Source organism: Tasmannia lanceolata, unplaced genomic scaffold (assembly GCF_043159265.1).
Source record: "Tasmannia lanceolata isolate RefF3 unplaced genomic scaffold, GAP_Taslan_0.1 ptg000018l, whole genome shotgun sequence".
Lineage (NCBI taxonomy): Eukaryota > Viridiplantae > Streptophyta > Magnoliopsida > Canellales > Winteraceae > Tasmannia > Tasmannia lanceolata.
The window spans coordinates 56,231,488-56,251,108 of record NW_027518695.1 but is presented as its reverse complement, the minus strand read 5'-3'; the positions used below and the strand labels follow the sequence as shown (position 1 = coordinate 56,251,108).

General features: G+C 39.4%; 2 long non-coding RNA genes across 4 annotated transcripts in view; both read right to left on the bottom strand.

Annotated features, from left to right (window-relative positions):
• LOC143852033 (uncharacterized) overlaps positions 1 to 11,151 on the bottom strand; it is a 30,988-nt gene extending 19,837 nt beyond the window's left edge. For all 3 annotated transcript variants that reach the window (XR_013236623.1, XR_013236624.1, XR_013236621.1), the window contains exon 1: positions 9,895 to 11,151. This is a non-coding gene — a long non-coding RNA (uncharacterized LOC143852033). The remainder of the gene's footprint in view (positions 1 to 9,894) is intronic.
• Positions 1 to 19,621, bottom strand: part of LOC143851064 (uncharacterized) — a 66,282-nt gene that overhangs the window by 25,525 nt on the left and 21,136 nt on the right. The gene's annotated exons all lie outside the window — the stretch shown is intronic.

Genomic DNA, 19,621 nt, shown 5'->3' with positions numbered 1-19,621 from the left:
GCATCCCATGACACTGCAAAGGTCAGAAAAGCTTAAGGAACAATGCATGAATGCCGCTAGGGATTAAAGAGTAAATTATGTGTATTGTCATGGTTGTAAATTGAGTGTGTAAAAAGGGTATGCAGTGCAGGCTTATTTGTAAATAAGGGGATGAAATAGGTCATTGTAATTATACAGATGGGGACCAAGAACAGATGACAATCAACCATGCGGAAGCTAGTAGGGACGATTCCTGATTCTCTCTCAATATGAGTTTCACTGTCACCAGAATCAGAACAATTTTGAACTGTAACAATTCAGTTCTATTCATGGTGTGTTGGAATCGAAACTTACTTCTTGAAAGTAGTTTAGTTAGTCCTATTATGTTAGCTTAACTTCTATAGTTTCGATCCTATCTGAATCAGAAAATATGATTTGCTTCAGCAGTTGTGTTTAAAAAGTACAGCTCTATAGATGACTGTACATTTAAGTGTCATTTCCAAATCTGTAACTGCAATGTTCAGTTGCAAATCAAAGACATTTGATTACATATTTGTTGTTTGTTAGCTTGTTGAATTGGAATCCAAATGCTGATCTGAAATTTCTGCCAGAAGACAGTCCATTTCTTAAATAGCTGCAGACCTTTAGCTCCTATTAAAATAACTGCAAATTTCTGCAGTTTATAACATTGTCTCCTCAATCACAAATCAGATCTGAAACATGATCACTGGCTCTTGATTTTACTAGTTCTGAAACTCCAGCATTGTTCAACATTGTTCTGAACTAGGTCTGTTCATGTACTGAACAGAATAATGCTGATTAGTTGTGTTTCAGTTCAGCACAACCATAGAGATACTGTTCGTTGTAGTTCTAAACTGAACAGAGCAGCAACATTGTGCTCCGTTCAAGTGATCCTGAACTAGTTCAATGTTTATAGACCAGATCTGGCTATAACTGTTCTGAGTATTTGCTGCCGATTGGGCCCATAAAGAAGCAGAACTTTAAGACTTTTAATCTGTTTCATTGCCAGTCTAAGCGTCTGTTAGTTCAGAGTCTTGAATTCTTAAACAAGTTGGTAGTGAACTAATCTGAGGAGGCGAACGGAACGGTTGACACCTTGGACAATGAGGGGTGTTTTTACTCCAAGATAACAGACAAGTACTGCAAATGGGGGGAACGTCCCAGAGTAGAGAGAAGAGCATGAATATGTGATAGATTGGCCTTACCTACTCTGAGGACGATTGTCCTTGCATTTTCTTAGGAAAATAGAGGGGAAGTATTCGTGAGAGGAAGGGGGAGCTCTTGAAAAGTTTAAGGGCTCTACTCTCCTACTTGTTCTTCTACATTGAGTTCAATGGTAGAAACTATTTCCCTTCCCTCTCTAGTTATTTCAGTTTTCCATTTGAATTTCTTTCAGTTTTTCATTTGAATTTCTTTTAGTTTAAGGGCTCTACTCTCCTACTTGTACTTCTGCATTTTCTTTTTGTTAAATTCTCATAAAATACTAGCAAAATTCCATTCATGTCCTCGCAAACTGCTCCTGAACTGCTAATACTTTGGAAATTAACCGCCCATAGATCTTGTTCTTCCTACGCTCCTGAGATTTCTATACAACATGATTGAGGATGTGATTTGTTCTCCGTGATCCTATAATGTTTCTTTGCATAATTGTAGTTGGAAATTCTTGATTCGTGCTTGTTGTGCTTTATAAAGATAGTTGTGCTTTATAAAGATCAGAGTTTTCTGCATCTTAATCGACCCCTGAGCAGCACCTAAAAAAATCAAGAAGTTACTCAGATCTCAGTTTTATTGCAGAGATTGCTTCTACAACGAAGTCAATTTCCAATATTCATCTATATCTGAGAAATCGGATTCAGTTTGGGAGAAGTACCAGCCAATTCACTTGCTACTCAAGAAGCGATACGGTTGCAGATGATTGCCGAAACAAAGAATTAAACAACACTAGTTAGTTGATAAAGTCCAACAGTCCAGTTTTATGTTTTCTCTGACTTGGATCTGTCCTGAGCCAAGGCTTAAATCCATAAGAATTACATTTAGAGTAAATTCGGGTTCTTCCTTCGTGTGTATGCTGTCTCAGAACCAAATAACACTATGTTAGGAACCGTACCAATATGCCAAACGCTCCAGAGCTAATGGAACATGTTAAGTAAGGCCCTTTAAACCTATCCCATACTAGCCTGGGTCCCACCCAGTCCCATGCCCAGGCGAGCCCCCACTCCGGACCATAACATACCACCACGCTTCTCCATCCGCCGTCCTCTGTGACAGCTTTCACTCTGGCTTTTTTTCTAGGTAGCCCTCTCCACATGTCGACCCTTCCGTGACTCGAACACGGGGCGTGATGGTTTCTCTGATACCAAATGTTTGGTACCTTAACAATACGCCAAAAACTATAGAGCTGATGGAGCACATTAGGCAAGGCCCTTTAAGCCTGTCCCATAAAAGGCTGTGTCCCACCCAGTCCCATACCTAGGAGGGCCCCCGCTAAAGACCATAACACACAATCATAAATTTTTTTGGTTCCAGTTTGTTTCAGTGAATCATTTGATCTCTTGTGAAGAACACAACATTAGCCAGATCCAGTAGCTATTCAAGTGGCTGTGGGCATCTGCTGTGCAGCAGAACAAATTTTCTTTTTGTTCTAATTCTGAATTCAAGAGGAGAAGCTCCATTGCAGATTTTGAGATTGGCAGAACAGATCTGATGGTTCTTGAATCTAATCCTGCCATGATCTTCTTGTCTTAACAAGCTACATGAAATTTTCTGGCAAATCGAGCAAGAACACAAATGGATCTTTGACCGTGTTTAAGTACTGTCTGCTTGGTCTCTGTACCGTTCATCTTGGACGTTCTGGTTACATGGCTTGAAAGAAGTTTCGAAGGAAAAGTTCTTGCTTGTGCCATCAGGTAAGGTTGTTGTTAACAAAGCAAAGCCTCTGACTAAAAGCATCAATTCACATCCTCTGCCACTGCGAATGTTGTTTTCTTTAGACAAAAGATTGTGCTTCAGTAATGACCAATTCATCTACCAGTTCTCAACTTTTCCATAGAACATGGAACATTTGTAGAATTCTGTCATTGAATCAAGTTGAAGAGCCATCACAATGTTGAAATCCTGAGATCCAACATGCAAGCCAGTATCTCAAATTCACAACACATCATCACACTTTAGTAAGGCTTCCCAATGTTTAAAGTAACTGTGCTCCAACAGATCAGAAACAGTTTGTGCCATTGGTTCAATTTTGAGATCTTCACAAGGCTATGTGTACTTGTAATTGATATCTTCAGAGGAGAGGATTTGAGGTTGAAATGAGCCATCACAATGTTGAAATCTTGCTTGTGCCATTGGTTCAATTTTGAGATCCCCACAAGGCTATTTGTACTTCTAATTGATATCTTCAGAGGAGAGGATTTGAGGTTGAAATGAAGCTGTTTTATTTTGCGAGTTGCATACAAGGGTATCATGTTGTGAGTCTATACTCTATAGGTATATGATAAAGACATTACTACCCTGGACAATTTGTCATCAATTGCTTTTGATGAGAGAATGCTGCTTCACTCAGATGTTGAAATGAAGTCATGTCTATATCCAAAAGGTTCGGATCAGCGTCGAGCAATTACTTACAGCCTTGCTACTGTTGGTATATTTCCTGGAAAATGCCTCCCTAATCCCTATACCTGTCTGCTAGAGAAAATACGCATGATGAGCTCCGGATGGTTCATTCTCAGTAGCATATTAAATCTGTTGAACCTACGGGGTCCACGTTGTCCAGTTATTTCATTGGAGCAGAAGTTCAGTTGTGGAGTTCAAGAAAACCTTTGCTTAAGCTAGTAGCATGCAGGCGTGGCCAAGTACAAGCGAGGGCATAAGTATTTGGCATATAAGCAAGATGTGCAGCCTGATCTCTAATTATAGACCAGTTGGTTGGATGTACCAAGAAGGCTCCCTGCACTGGATTGGAAAAGAAAAGATGATGGACTTGAATACTGTTTGTGGCTTCTTTGCCTCCTCCTAGAAGATATACACGCCAAGATCAGATCAGAGTTCTTGAAGGTTGCTACTATTCAAATTAGAGTGCTATTATTCCATTGGGTTCGACAAAGAAAAGAGTTTCAACAGAGAGCAGAAGAATTTCAATATGTGAAGGAATGAAATAAGGAATCAAACTAAAGTAGAATGTATCACTAGCCAACCAAAATTCTGATTTCACTGCAATCGTTCTAGCAACAACAAGGTGTTTGCATTTTTGCTTCATTCTATAGAAGGAAGGATCGAGCTTGAGGACAAGCTCTTTTCTAAGGGGGGAGTTTGATGTGGACTTCAACCCCATCTAAAGATGTAGACCCCATCCTGGATGAGGCATAAAAGAGGATAAAATTATTAGTTTTCAGAATCCCACGACACTGCGAAGGTCAGAAAGCTTAAGTAACAATGTATGAAGGCTGCTAGAGGTAAAAATGTAAATAATGTGTATTAGCATGGTTGTAAATTGAGGGTGTAGAAAGGGTATGCAGTGAAGGCTTTTTTGTAACTAAGGGGATGGAAGAGGTCGTTGTCATTGAAAAGGTGGGGACCAGGGATACATGGCAATCAATCATGTGGAAGCTAAGTAAGGAGCATGACCCTTGTCACTAGCACAAGATTCAAGCTAAGCGACAGGTGGTAATTGGGGACCGGACACTTGTCATGGGCTAAGGCTTTATTCTCTGATCATTCGACAAGTGTCTCGTGGGGACCAGACCAAGAGGACACTTGTAGCCACGTCATGACTCCATGCTTCATCGAATGACAAGTGTCAGTGGACCACTTGCAAGAAGCTTCTAGGCCCCTTCCTCTTCCTATATATAGGGGAGGGGGGAGGCAACATGCAAGGCACTTTTAGTGATGGATTTTTGAGAGTGTGGCCGGGAATTCTAGGTTTCTCATTGCATTTTTCTAGGAAAATAGAGGGGAAATAGTCATGAGAAGAAGGGAGGGGTACCGGAAAGTGTAAGGGCTCTACTCTCCTACTTGTCCTTCTACATTGAGTTCAATGGTAGAAACTATTTCCCTTCCCTATCTTGTTATTTCTGTTTTCCATTTGAATTTCTTTCGTATATCTAGTATTAGTGCGTAGATTTCTTTTTGTTAAAGTCTCGGAAAATACTAGCAAAATTTCATCCAAGTCCTAGCAAGCTTCTACCAAATTACTAATACTTTCGAAATCAACCTCCCTTGATCTGGTAATTTCCATTCTCTCATCGCTGATCCACATCAAGTACTCTCGAATCAATGAGATCCCTTTTGTTGAAATCATCTAATTCTACTTTCAGTTGCATAATGCAAGATTCAAATTCTCAAGAATATGAATTATGAAGCAAATTCAAGAGATCCTTAGAATTATAAATTATATAATACTTGATCCAGGAAATAAGCTGTGAGTTTGGAATTAATCCACGCAATAATGAGTAGATCATTGGCATGTCAAGAATCAAAATTTGTGATTTTTTCCCAACCAGGGAGCTTTTTCTTCAATACAATCTCCATCCTCCACTATCTTTTCGATCCTTTTACTATATTCGGCAGTAGGTAAAGCAAGATCAACAAGATGGCCAGGGATGCCATGAGCTCGCCGTGAGCTCTGAGTCTTGGGAGGATGTATCTCTCCAAAGCTAGGAAGTTATTATGCGAATTTGATACTGACTAGGCGAGGGATCTGTTTTGAGAATTTGATACTGACTAGGTGAGGGATCTCTTTTGAGAATTTGATAATGACTAGGCGACGGATCAAAGAAAAGGAAGACAACGAGGGAAGAAGGGAACAAAGAGGAGGATGTTTCCATGATAAAGAAGAGAGAAGATGAATATTGGAAAGATAGGAGAACCCTCAATTCTAATAGTTAAGGATTTCAGATTTTCTTTTCTTTTTATATCTGAGGAAATGCTAACAAAGGAGATTAAAAATAAAGGAGGGGAATAATTTCTTTCAGAGACATTTTTTGGAGACAGAGGAGAGAAATGGGCAAGAGAGACCCAACCAGTTGTTCTCTCTAAGAAATCTTTACAAATACAAGGTTCTTGTGACAGAAGTGCTAGTCCTTCCATCCAGTTGTGCTAATAGAGGATGTTAACTTACCAACTTCTCCAATAGCTTAAGCTGTTGGAGAAATGAGTTATTTATCTTTTATACTTTAACACTCCCCCGCACGTGTTTGGCCCACTTGGCAAACACGTGGCACATGTGGTCCCACTTTGGGCCGACCATTGCATGTGGATTTTTGCTATCCGGGAGGTTTGAACTCGAGACCTTTGGCTCTGATACCATGTTACGGCTACATCGAACATGTAAAAGAGAGAAGAGAAGAAGGTTTTGGGGAGAAATGGTGAATGAGAGAGTTCTACCTCACGCACATATTTATTTATATATATGTAGCTCATATACATGCGAAGACATAAATACCCCCCATAAAGAGGGTGCGCACATATACTACGATATCCAACAGAGGATATGATAGTAAACTTTTCAATAACATGCTGCAAGAATTATCTATGAACATATTCAAGCAAGTAGTTAATTAACACATGAGTTTCATAGTTTAAAAATTGAAAGACTAGGTCAAGAGAGTCATCTAGTCACAATAAAAGAACTTTAGTGAGGTATATTAATCTATGAAAAAGGTTTGCAGAAACTTAGCACATTGCACAAATATTTAATCAAATATACTCAAATGCAAATTTAACATCCCCAGATTAGAAAAGTTGCAGAAAAAAAAATATATCTGTATGCGAGGATGTAAAATTAGTGATGCAAATCATAAAACCCAAGAGTCCCAAAGAATTATTTAAACATGCACACAAGGATGAAGAAAGGTGCGGTTGGAAATGTGGGTCCAAAGAGTCTCTTGTTGATGTCAGAAATGACTCCCAAGTGCAACAAAGAACCAAAACTTCCATTTCAGACCATTCCTATCTACTTCGATGTATGCTGAATTTTTAAGACATTTTACAACTAATTTTGATTATACTTTTTAAAGCTCAAATCAGTAAGTTTATAGACTGACAATTTTGAGCTTTTCCACTTTAAAAGGTTCCAAAAAGGGGAATGGGAGTTCATTTGAATAGGGCTTCATGTTAGAAGGTCTCTTTTTGAGTTAAAGAGACTACTAATAGTTTATAAACCAATTCCGTAAATCCCTCAAGTTGTCGATAGTGTATGAACCAGAACTAAAATGTACACAATCTGTTTGCTTTCTAAACTGGAACATTTACTCAATTGGAAAGTATAGTACTTAGGATGAGATTAGTAACTTGTATTAGGAGAAATAGTCTCCATTTATTTTTTGGAAGTAGGAAGTCTAAATTTAGTAGTTTTATGATAAGTTTTTTTATCTTTTGAGTTTTCTATGCAAAAACTACTTTTAGTTGCTTAAGTTTTAGCAATTTAGAGCACAAAGGAGTTGCTTTTGAGTTGATTTAGATAGTACTATTAGTCTAGAATTAGAAAGATATGGTTTACACTCTGGAAGAAGCTTCATGTGCAAGAACTCTACATATCTCATAGATAGGGTTTAATGGAAAGTTCATATGTACTCACTTTAAAGAAACTGTTTTCTTATTGCTAAAAAAAGCAGTTCATGACTTTAGAATTTTCTATTTTCAATTCTTGCATCTACTCCTAATATTTTGAAATCCTTCTTCGGATCCCTCCCAAAACCAACCATCGAGATTTTGGGGGGTCCCAAATAGACTTTATCCGCACGCAACACTTACCTTTGGGATTTGAGAAAACCTTTCAGGATTCACAAGGGTCGCAGCCACATTTGTCTTTTTATTCTTCAGCCCTACGGAAGGAGGTTTAGTGAGTGCATCCATGGATTTCAAAGTAGGCTTTCCTCGGTGGTTCCCCTTATGATGGCCGAATCCATCCCCTTAGATTTTTGCCTCCATGCAAAGCTAGGTTTCCATTTTCGAGGTCTGGGTTCTAACGAAAAGGATACCCCAGAAGAGAAGAGGCCCAGGAATCCCAAGCTTAGAGCCTCCCAAGCCTTTCCTTAATTTCGCAAGATTCTCCTTTCGGGTCAGATAGCATGCCAAACTAGCACTCCTAACATGCCTAGATGGTTGATAAGGATCCTTCAGTCTGAGACCTTCCTCACTGGGGTCCAGAACAGTGGGTATATGGCTGGCTTGAATAGGATGAAAATTTGATGATCCCAAGGAACATCCATCAGTTGCAAGAGGGATTGAATCGGGGGGAGATCTTCCTGAATATTGCCAAACACTGCTGTTGAGCAGTGAAATTTGAAATTTGAATTCAGAGAAGCAGGCCCCAGGAGAACATCTCTCCTTCCCTGAAGGTCCAGAGGCGGAAAGGAGGCCCCGGCATCATCGCCGAGGGCTGGCTATCCAAAATTAGATTATCCTTAACCGGTAAAGGGGAAGGTTCCAAACAACGGTCTGGCTCCAAAGGAGCAGCATCGGAACCCGGCTCTGATTTCTGAACTTCGATTCTGACTGTGAAGTACTAGCCCAAGATCCGAATTGGAGCAAGGGAAGGGGGCAGTTTACCCCATGGAGTGAGGATTTTAGCGGATACAAAGCTCATACATTGTTTATAGCTTCCTTCCATTTTTACCTACAAGACACGGCGAAAAAGGTTTCCTAAGGCTTCAACCGTTGAGGTAGCCCAAACGTGAAATATAATTTCTAACATAATATAATTTCTTAAATAGGATTCCAACAGGAAATGCTTTCTAAGAAGAGATAAAAGGTTAACTTCTTCTGGAAACAGTTTTGCATAATGCAATCACATTTTGTCCTAAGTACCAAAATTTTTGAATAACCTCAATGAATGGATGAAGGTCTCCAAAAAGGATGGCAAAGTGTAAGCATATGTAAAAGGTAGGGATCATTGTTTATTTGGTAGGCCTAAACCAAAAGAGTAGATGGGACTTCGAAATAAAATGGAGAAATCTGAGGGCAGTAAAAAGTTGCAACTAAGAAAGAATAAAATAAGTATTTTAAGTCAACATGTGTTGGCGTTTAGTTCTTACTTATCTAGAAAGAAAAGGAGTCTGTGTGTGTGTGTGTGTGTGTGTTTGTTTAATTCTTGCTTATTTAGCAAAACAAAAGGTCAATATGTAGGCGAGAGAGATATGGGTGCATGCAAGATGGAAAATTAACGGAGTTTTGATGCTAAGTTCTAACATAGGTTTATGTAAATGTAAAAGGGAAACCTTTAGACATAACTTCATCTTATTATAAGTACAGGGAATGTAATTAAATGCAAATGTAATCATCAATCAAATAATATTTAAAGCAAGCCGGTACTAAATAAAAAGGAAGAACATTTGACTAGTTGAATGTCTAAAATTTCATCTACAAGATCAATTAATATGAAAGAAACCAAGAAATCATGACAAGGAACAACCAATGAGTATTAAGGCCGATAAAAATCCATGAGAGCTGGTTTGACTTTGTTAAAGTTAATTGTTGATAGATCCTACATCCATACATTGATCAAATTCTCAAGTAATGTACGCAAAGATATTTATTCCTTTTTTTTAGGATTAGTTGAAACTTATTGAAAAAGGAGAATAGACAGAAATACAATAAACATTCCAGCCAGGGACAAGGCCCCATAAGGCAAAAAAAAAATCTCATATGATGCAACCAAAGCATAATTTCACTTTGTCTTCTGTCTTTCATTTTTTGTGGACGAGTGTCCTTTCTTAATGAACCTAAAATTCCAGTAAATTTAACTATTTCCTTTGTTTTGTAAGAGAGTGAAAGAGAAAAAATGAGCAAGTGAAAGGGGATACAGAAAATGTGAGAGTTACTATTCTTTAAGATAAATAATGGAGCGAAAATCATTCATATAATTAATAAAAGCCAAGATGAGAGATATCCGTGTACCTTCACTAGTGTAGTCTACAAAACCTTGAGTGAGTTACCCATATTTCGGGATGCGTGAGATACTAGGCCAATATTGGCCTCCTTCCTTTCTGCATTGTTTCTCTACTTCCACACATCCACAAATACTTAATCGTTGAAGCATTGTGGGTAGCCCATCCTCCGGCAAGGAAAGTAGTTAAGGACAGTCACCAATGGCCAACATGTTGAGGGGGTAAGGTTCTTCAACATCCCCTTGGGAAAGGATTTCAGATTATCACACCCTATGATATAGAGGCCTGTAAGCGTGGTGGCAGTAGCTTTCCTGGAAAGGACTCAAGTCCCTTTCAAGGAAAGCTACTACCCACTACGTTTACAGATTAGCAACCTCTAAAGGGGATGTTGAATAACCTCACCTCACCTTCCTCAAAATTTAGCAATTGGTGACTAACCTCTCCTCCTCCTCTTCTTAATATTAGTGAGAAGCATCAGTTAGCTGATAACATATTTAACAAAAAACGATTTGTGTTACCAAACAACAACAAAATACCAAACTAAAGAAAATATGGATGTCTACCAAAACTAAGAGTATTAACGAATGTTTTGACTAAAAGCAGAACACATTAGTTCCAGAAAATCAATGGAACAGAAAGACCAAGACAGTGATTAAGAAAAACGTGAAAGGCTTATATAAATATGACCTAAAAGTTTCAAAGACAGAGGCATCTTTCAAAAAGTTCAAATAATATGACCTTTGTGTAAATTCTCCAAAAGGAAACCATACTGCAAGAAGGTAAAAAATGTGGTCCAGATCTAACAAGCTAATTATAGAATGTACACACCAGGCAATGTAAATTATCATCTCAATATGAAAAATCCTGTACAAATAAAATGAATGTTAAGGAATTACAATATTTCTAAGAAATTACCAATGTAAATTTTTCCTCGGGAAGAAAGAAAAAACCAAAACCCCCTATAAAAACCTCAAATCTATCGGAACAAGAGCATAAATGATAGGGTCACATGTATTTTCAGTTATGTAAAATGTGTGTTCTGTTCTTTTACAGTTATTAGCAGGTTAGGTGTCGTATGTGTTGTCGTATTGTAATTTGTTGTTAAGTTTGGCAGTTGTAGTTTGTGGGATCATGTTTATAAGTTTCAATAGAAGGAAGGAGAAGACAGACTGGTTTTTCTCAACAAAGCTTTTGTAAGGAGGCATCGTCCCCCTCGAAACGGACGTACTCATCTATTTTTGTTTATTTTCTATTTAACTCTATTTGGATCCTATCATCTGGTATCAAAGCAGTTACGATCTTGCAAAATGATGAGGAAAAATGATGAAAGGATGGATCGATTAGAAGAAACTTTGGAAGAGATCCGACAATCATTGGCGGCTGTAAATGCTAAATATGATCATTTAGCATCAACTATAAATACAGTAAATGAAGTACAACAGACTAGTAATCATGATACAGGGCAAGGAGGAAATCTAGGGATAGGCTATGGCAGATCTGATAATTTTTCCAATTCATTCCAGCCACGATACACTCGGTTGGATTTTCCAAAATTCAATGGAGATGACCCCACTGGTTGGATTTACCGCGTAGAACAATTTTTCCGTTATCATCAGATCGCCGACGATCAACGAGTGTTGTTGGCTTCATTTCACTTGGAGGGTGAGCTAGTCAGTGGTTTCAATGGTATGAACGGACTCAACAACACTTAACCTGGACAGATGTAACTGAAGCCATTTGTGTTCGATTTGGTCCGACCGAATATGAGGATTTTGACGCTGCATTATCAAAACTACGCCAACAAGGGACATTGCGGGAATACCAAACTCAATTTGAGAGGTTGGCCAATCGTGTACAGGGTTGGACCGAAAAGGCTCTCATAGGATGTTTTGTTAGTGGTCTAAAAGAAGAAATTGGTGCTGAAGTGCGTATGTTTCAACCCAAAACTATGACCGCTGCCATAGGTCTAGCACGAATGCAAGAAGAGAAATTACAACGGCTAGGGCGTTTGAAGAACACTCCGAGTTAATCAACTCCAAAATCCACTGGACTGCCCATAAAAAGGATGACACCGGCTGAAATGCAAGAGAGACGTGACAAAGGGCTTTGTTACAATTGCGATGAAAAATTCGCTCCAGTGTAAAAGATAACAGTTATTTCTCTTAGATGGAGGATCTGATAACGAGAAAGAAGAAGCAGATGAAGCACTTGAAGCATCTGAGGAATCAGAAGTGCTGGAGATTTCTATCCATGCTCTATCTGGACTGAGTCCACCGCAAACCATGCGGGTGTCTGGCCAAATCAAGAGACCAACTGTCTCCATCTTGATCGACTTTGGAAGTACCCATAATTTTTTGAATGCTCGCTTAGCTTCAAGATTAGGATATCCAGTGATAGAGCATCCAACATTTAAAGTGGCAGTTGCAGACGGTAAAAAGATAAAATGTCAAGGACGGTGCTCCAATGTACACCTGCAAATCCAACAATACACACTAAGCACAGACATGTATTTATTACCCATGAAAGGATCCGATGTAGTTTTGGGTATCCAATGGCTTAGAATGTTGGGTCCTATTGTATGGGACTTCTCTAAGATGTCTATGAACTATTCAATTGGCGATCGTGAATATTACATCATCGGGCAAACATCTGGAGTGACAAAATTGGCAACTTTTGAATAGCATTGAAAAGCTCTTACGCAGTCAGCAATCAGGTGTGGTAGCACAACTCAGACCCATTATTGATACTGGTATGAACGAACTTGAACCTTCTGACCTTTCTAAATTGCTCAAGGATTTTTCAGACCTTTTCGTTGAACCAAGTAAATTGCCCCCTCCTAGATCACAAGACCATAAGATACCGATTAAAACTAGAGTTCATCCCATCAATGTGAGACCTTATAGGTACCCACATTTCCAAAAATCCGAAATCAAAAAGATTGTGCAAGAAATGTTGCAAGTTGGGATTATAAGACCTAGTGTGAGCCCTTATTCTTCTCCAGTGCTATTGGTTAAGAAAAAAGATGGTACATGGCAACTCTGCATCGATTATAGAGCATTAAATCAAGGACAGTGAAAGACAAGTTTCCAATACTGGTGATTGATGAGCTTCTCGACGAATTGCACAGATATAATGCTATTTTTCCAAGCTTGGCTTGCGATCCGGATATCATCAAATTCGTGTGTATGAACCTGAGATTCCAAAGACTGCATTTCGCACACATGACAGACATTATGAATTTCTGGTAATGCCCTTTGGACTGTCAAATGCACCATCTACTTTTCAGTCACTCATGAATGACATTTTTAGACCATATCTACGGAAGTTCGTACTTGTATTTTTTGATGATATATTAGTGTATAGCACTAATTGGGAAGAAAATTTGCTACATTTAAAAAAGACTCTGGAGGTACTCCAGGCCAACCAACTTTTTATCAAAAGGTCTAAATGTGCATTGGAAGAAAAGATGTCGAATATCTTGGTCACATAATATCGCAAGAAGGTGTAGCAGCAGATCCAAACAAAATTGCGAGCATGGTTGAATGGCCTCGACCAAGTACCGTGAAGGGCCTACGTGGGTTCTTGGGAGTCACGGGGTACTGCAGAAAATTTGTCAAAGATTATGGAAAAATTAGTGCTCCCCTAACTGCTCTTCTTCGAAAAGACTCGTTTCATTGGGGTCCTGAAGCCGAGAAAGCCTTTTCAGATTTAAAAGTAGCTATGACCACAACACCCGTATTGGCTCTACCAAATTTTTCCAAGACATTTCTTATGGAGTGTGATGTGTCAGGTAGTGGCATTGGTGCAGTATTGATGCAGAAGGGAAGACCTATCGCCTTCACTAGCAGAGCATTATCTGGAAAAACTTCGGCATTATCGATTTATGTAAAGGAGATGCTTGCCATCTTGCATGCAGTAACGAAGTGGCGACCCTACCTCATAGGTCAGCATTTCAAAATCCTGACAGATCACCGCAGCTTAAAATTCTTTTTGGAGCAGCGAGTATCCACCCTTGAGCAACAAAAGTGGGTATCCAAATTGTTGGGATATGATTATGAAACAGTATACCGCAAAGGGAAGGAAAATGTGGTTGCCGATGCTTTGTCTCGACAAAATGACAGCAACTGTTTCAATGCCATTTCTATGCCTCAATTTCCTATGCTAGTAAAAAAAAGAATGGGAAGAAGATGAGCAATTACAATCTCTCATACGACGACTTTAAAAGGATCCTCAAGCTGTCGTGGGTTACTCATACTCCAATAATCAGCTATGCTATAAAAACCATTTGGTGTTGAGTTCAAATTCAAAGACCAACTTCTTCGAGAATTTCACTTCGCACCAGCTGCTGGACATTCTAGGTACCACCGTACATATAGGAGGATAGCACAAGGCTTATATAGGAAAGGAATGAAACAAGACGTCAAACGTTTTGTAGCTGAATGTGACACCTTCCAACATAATAAACATGTGAGTATTTCTCCACCGGGGTTACTACAACCGTTGCCCATTCCAGAACAAATCTGGGCAGATCTATCTATGGACTTTATAGACAGATTACCGCCTTCACATGGCAAAAGCACAATCATGGTGGTTGTTGATAGACTCTCCAAGTATGCACATTTTAGTGCCTTGCAACACCCTTATACAGCAGCAACAGTGGTTAGTGTTTTTATAAGTGAGATCTCAAAACTGCATGGAATGCCATGATCCATAGTCTCTGACCGTGAGCCAGTCTTTACCAGTCAATTTTGGCAAGAATCTTTGAACCTTCAAGGCAGAGAGCTTCTCATGAGTACAGCATGCCATCCACAAACGGATGACCAAACAGAGGTAGTAAACAGATGCTTAGAAACTTATCTTCAGTGTTTCACAGGATTTCATCCTAAACAAAGGACAAAATGGCTTCCATGGGCTGAATGGTGGTATAATACCACATACCATGCTTCAACCAAAGTGATACCATTTGAAGCTGTATATGGCAGGCCACCTCCTACAATCACTACATACCTGCCGGAATCCACCAAGGTTGATGCTTTAGACAAGGAACTGAAGAGCAGAGATCAGATCTTGCGCGACTTGAAGGAAAATTTACGACAAGCTCAAAAATGCAAGCTGACAAACATCGCACTGAGAGAGATCTAATGAAGGAGACATGGTATATCTTCGCCTCCAACCATACAGACAGACATCGGTATCACACAGATCCAACCTGAAACTATCCCCATGTTTTTTTGGCCCATTCAAAGTGTTACATCGAATTGGACCAGTAGCATATAAACTGGACTTACCAGCTGATTCTAAACTCCATCCAGTTTTTCACATATCACTACTTAAAAGAAAAATTGGGGCTCATTCAGTGGCATATCCATTGCTAGCACCAGTTAAAGCAGACGGAACACTACAGCCTGAACCATCAGTTATTCTTGACCGGAGGATGGTGAAAAGAAATAATAGAGCTACAACAGAAGTCTTAGTAGAGTGGGCGAATCTTCCACGGCATGATGCTACATGGGAGAACTTTCAGCAATTTCAAGAAAGGTTCCCTCATTTTCAACCTTGAGGACAAGGTTGACATTAAGGGGGGCGGAATGATAGGGTCACATGTATTTTCAGTTATGTAAAATGTGTGTTCTGTTCTTTTACAGTTATTAGCAGGTTAGGTGTCGTATGTGTTGTCGTATTGTAATTTGTTGTTAAGTTTGGCAGTTGTAGTTTGTGGGATCATGTTTATAAGTTTCAATAGAAGGAAGGAGAAGACAGACTGGTTTTTCTCAACAAAGCTTTTGTAAGGAGGCATCGTCCCCCTCGAAACGGACGAACTCATCTATTTTTGTTTATTTTCTATTTAACTCTATTTGGATCCTATCAATAAACAAGAGAGGAAACAACAAAATCATCAAAAACCCTATAAGAAAGAGAAAAAGAACAAAAAAAAAACCTCCTCCAAGTACCTCTATAGCATAAAGCCTTAAACAGAGCTTTTAAAACCCTAACAATAGCCTTCTTCCCTTTTGCCTTACTCTTGTTTAAAATCTGAAGGTAAATGGTCTTCACAGAGGCTCTTACCAAATAGAGAGAACGCGTTATGTCTGGGAGATGATTTTTTCACACCCCCCTGTAGGATTATGCGCCCCCCCCCCCCCTCCTCTTAACATGATTTGACATCAAAAAGTGTTAAACTCTGCCAGAATTCACCTTAAAAAAAGGGGCGAGCATAATCCTACAGTGGGGGTGAAAAAATCATCTCCTGTTATGCTTTTGCTTTTTGCGTTCTTTCTTCTGTACAAAGAAATGAGAAAAGGACTGAACTGCATAAAATAGAAGAGGAGGAGCTGCGTGACACTAACGTGCGCCGCTGGGTGTAACATGTCACATGATCCAGAACCATTCATTTTCGTGGGCCCCACAGTCAAGGATCTCCAACCTTTGGATGATGTAGACCCAGCAAGGTTACAGTGTGAAAAACCTCGATTGATCGGATGGTTAGGAACTTAGAGCATAGTGTGTGGCCCAGAGATAAAGGGTTTAGATCACTCATGTGGTACCCACACGTATTGGAATCTAAGAACTAGCCACTGTTATATGATCTAGAATGTTGATCTGAGGAAGATGCCCGTGGTAGGTTCTGGAAATGAGGTAAAGACAAGAGGTAAGGGGAGTTTATAATAAGCGAAGATTGCAATGTTATATGGCCTACAATGGCAATGATACTATTGGTAATAAGAACTGCTTCATTCACTGGTGAGCAACCATGGTAAAACAACAAAATGTGCGATACAGCATGGTTGAACTTGCTCTGATCCAATCCGTCCACTAGGTTGGCCTTATTTTGGCTCTCGTATGTAATGAGAGCGGAAGAATAAGAAATTGCAATAACCAAAACTCAAATAAACTTTCCACACTTGATTCACGATTTTTCAAAAGAAAACCGTAACACAAGAAGATAGTGTGGAATTTATCAAAAGTCCAAAAAAAGTCCCCTTTTTCATATTCCAAACGTCCATATATGTTCTTTACAAGTGAAAAGATTCAAATGCTTCTGTTACTGTTTTTTTTTTTATTGGTAAGCTAGGGTTTGGCAGACCCCTACCAGAATTCATAAAAAAAAAAGAATACAATCAAGGAGGCTCAAAAGCCAACAATTTGGGGATAAGAATCCAGCACAGCCCACTACAGGAGAAAACAATACAATTGAAAAAAGTCAAGGGCCAAACTAAATAAGGCATTCTGCACCAAGAGCCAAGGAGATAAGCCATCAAACCAAAAGTCTTCAGCAGGGAGAAAGGATGTGGGTAGGGGGGGTAGCAACTTCTAGAAGAGGGATTTATCGTTACAACCCAATGAGGCGGCACCAAGAAGTGGAGCACAAAGGAGCAGTCTTCCAGCAGCATCATCAACAATAGAAGAAGCAAATTACATTCTATGGTAGATATGTCCATCTCTGTCCAAATTTAAACAACTTAAGAGATTCTGAGGGCAAAGAGGAAGAGGGATGGAGTTGTCTTTCCACGGACAAGATCTTTTAGATAAAAGATCAGCAGCAGGATTAGCTTCTCTCCAAACATGAGAGATCCTCTAGGAATGGAAAGTGGACAGAATTTTCCTAATGTGGAAGATGAGGTTAATCAATCTCCATGGGGGCTTTATCTTTCCATTAATGACTTCCACAACGTAACTTGAGTAAGATTCAATCCAAATTCTCCGAATGTCTCTGATAATGACCTCCTTGAGACCTTTGTAGATAGCCCAGATTTCCAACTTGAAAATCTCCTTTTTTATTGTATTCAAAGAGAACATCGATAGCAGCATACCTTCATCATTTCGAATGAGGCCCCCCAAGCCTCCACCATCGGAATTAAGGGAGGCATCAGTGTTCAGCTTGAACTCTTCAGAGGTTGGGGGGGTCCAGGTGCACGTTTTTTTCCGATGGTTGCTTTGCATTGAACTTGTACCCAAACAGCAGGGCAGTATTTCTTTTCTCTTCAGAATCTTCATTTTGGAATTGCAGCCAGTTTATTCTTTCTTTGACATCTGCATTGATCATCCGAAGGATCACTGATTTGTGAAGTTTTTTATTCTGAAATTGCCTGTAGTTTCTTTCTTTCCAAATTTTGAAGATTGCTGAAGCAAAAGCAATTTTTAGAGCAGTAACAGCTTGACCTTTTCCTGTTCTGTTAATTCTAATCCATTCTTCTTCATCTTTCAGAGTAACACGAGGTTTTCTTCTGCTGTTGAATTTCCAGAGCACGAAACGCCAAATCCAACAAGAGTATCCACATTGAAAGAAAAGATGGTCGACAGTTTCGGCATGTGCCTGACACAGGTTGCATCTAGTATCAATATGAGGAAGGTAGGTACACAATTTGTCCTTTGTGAGGAGTTTGTCTTGGAGGGCTCGCCAAACAGTCAGAGAATGCTTTGGGATATGGCCAATGAACCAGAAGGTTTTGAACCATGGAATCTTAGGCGAGTGGTGACGGATGTTATCCCAATCACTGTGAGTAGAGAAACTGCCGTCCAAAGATGGCTTCCAAATGGGAATATTTTTATTATCATGAATAAAAATACCTCTGTTAAGAAGAAGTTTCTCCTCACGCAGAGAGTCATTATCCAGTATAGGGTGCCATCCATCACTTCTCCGGATATCACTGAGCATTTTTTCGTCTGCAAGACAGGGGTCTGTTGTAGACTTAGGTATTTGAGTAGAGATTTTTCCATCAGGGTGCCAGGGGAAGTGCCACAAGTCAATTTCATCTTCTTTCCCAACTGCATAGCAAATGTAATTCACTGCAATATCACGGGCTTGAAGAACACTTCTTAGACCCCAAGAAGGCTTGGACGACATCTTTATGGTCGAGATACTCTGCTTTTGGATATATTTTGAATTGAGCCATTGTCTCCATAAGGACTTGCTATCTTGCAAAATATTCCAAAGTAGCTTAATTTGAAGAGCAGTGTTGATTTGTTCAATTTTTCTTAGACCCAAACCACCTTCACATTTGGGGAGACAAATATCATTCCAGGAGACAGTATGAATCTTCTTCTTCAGGTCAGGACCACTCCAAATGAAATCTCGCATTAGCTTTTCAATTCTGACGATGATTCCTTTGGGAAGCTTGAAGGCGGATGACCAATAGAGGTTGAAAGAAGATAAAACAAATTTTACAAGCTCTACTCGATCAACTTAGAGAGAGACTGATATGACAGGGCTTGAATTCTTTGTCTGATTTTTCCAACAATGGGCATACAATCCGCAGTTATCAACCTCCCAGAGATAAGGGGAAGGCCAAGGTATTTAATGGGAGATCCCCATTTTTTGAGTAATTCTTCGATTGTCTCAGGAGAAGGTACCTGAAAAGAAAATTTCACTTTTGGAAAGGTTAGCTTTAAGGCCAGTGCAATTTTCAAAATCAAGGAGACAATCCAGGATGCCTTGGGTTGAGTGATCATCAGCAGAGGCAAAGATCATGAGGTCATCGGCAAAAAGAAGGTGGGAGATTGTTAGATTTCCTTTGCAAAAAGCAGGGGTGATTTTCTTAAGGATAATAGCTGATTCAATTAATCTGGATAGGATTTCCATTACAAGGTAGAATAAGAGGGGGGATAAGGGATCTCCTTGTCTTAAACCAATGGTAGATTTCAAGTGACCCTGAGGAGTGCCATTGAAAAGGATAGAGAAAGAGGGGGTATTACTGCACTCATCAATCCAAGAACACCATGTCTAGTCAAAACCTTGC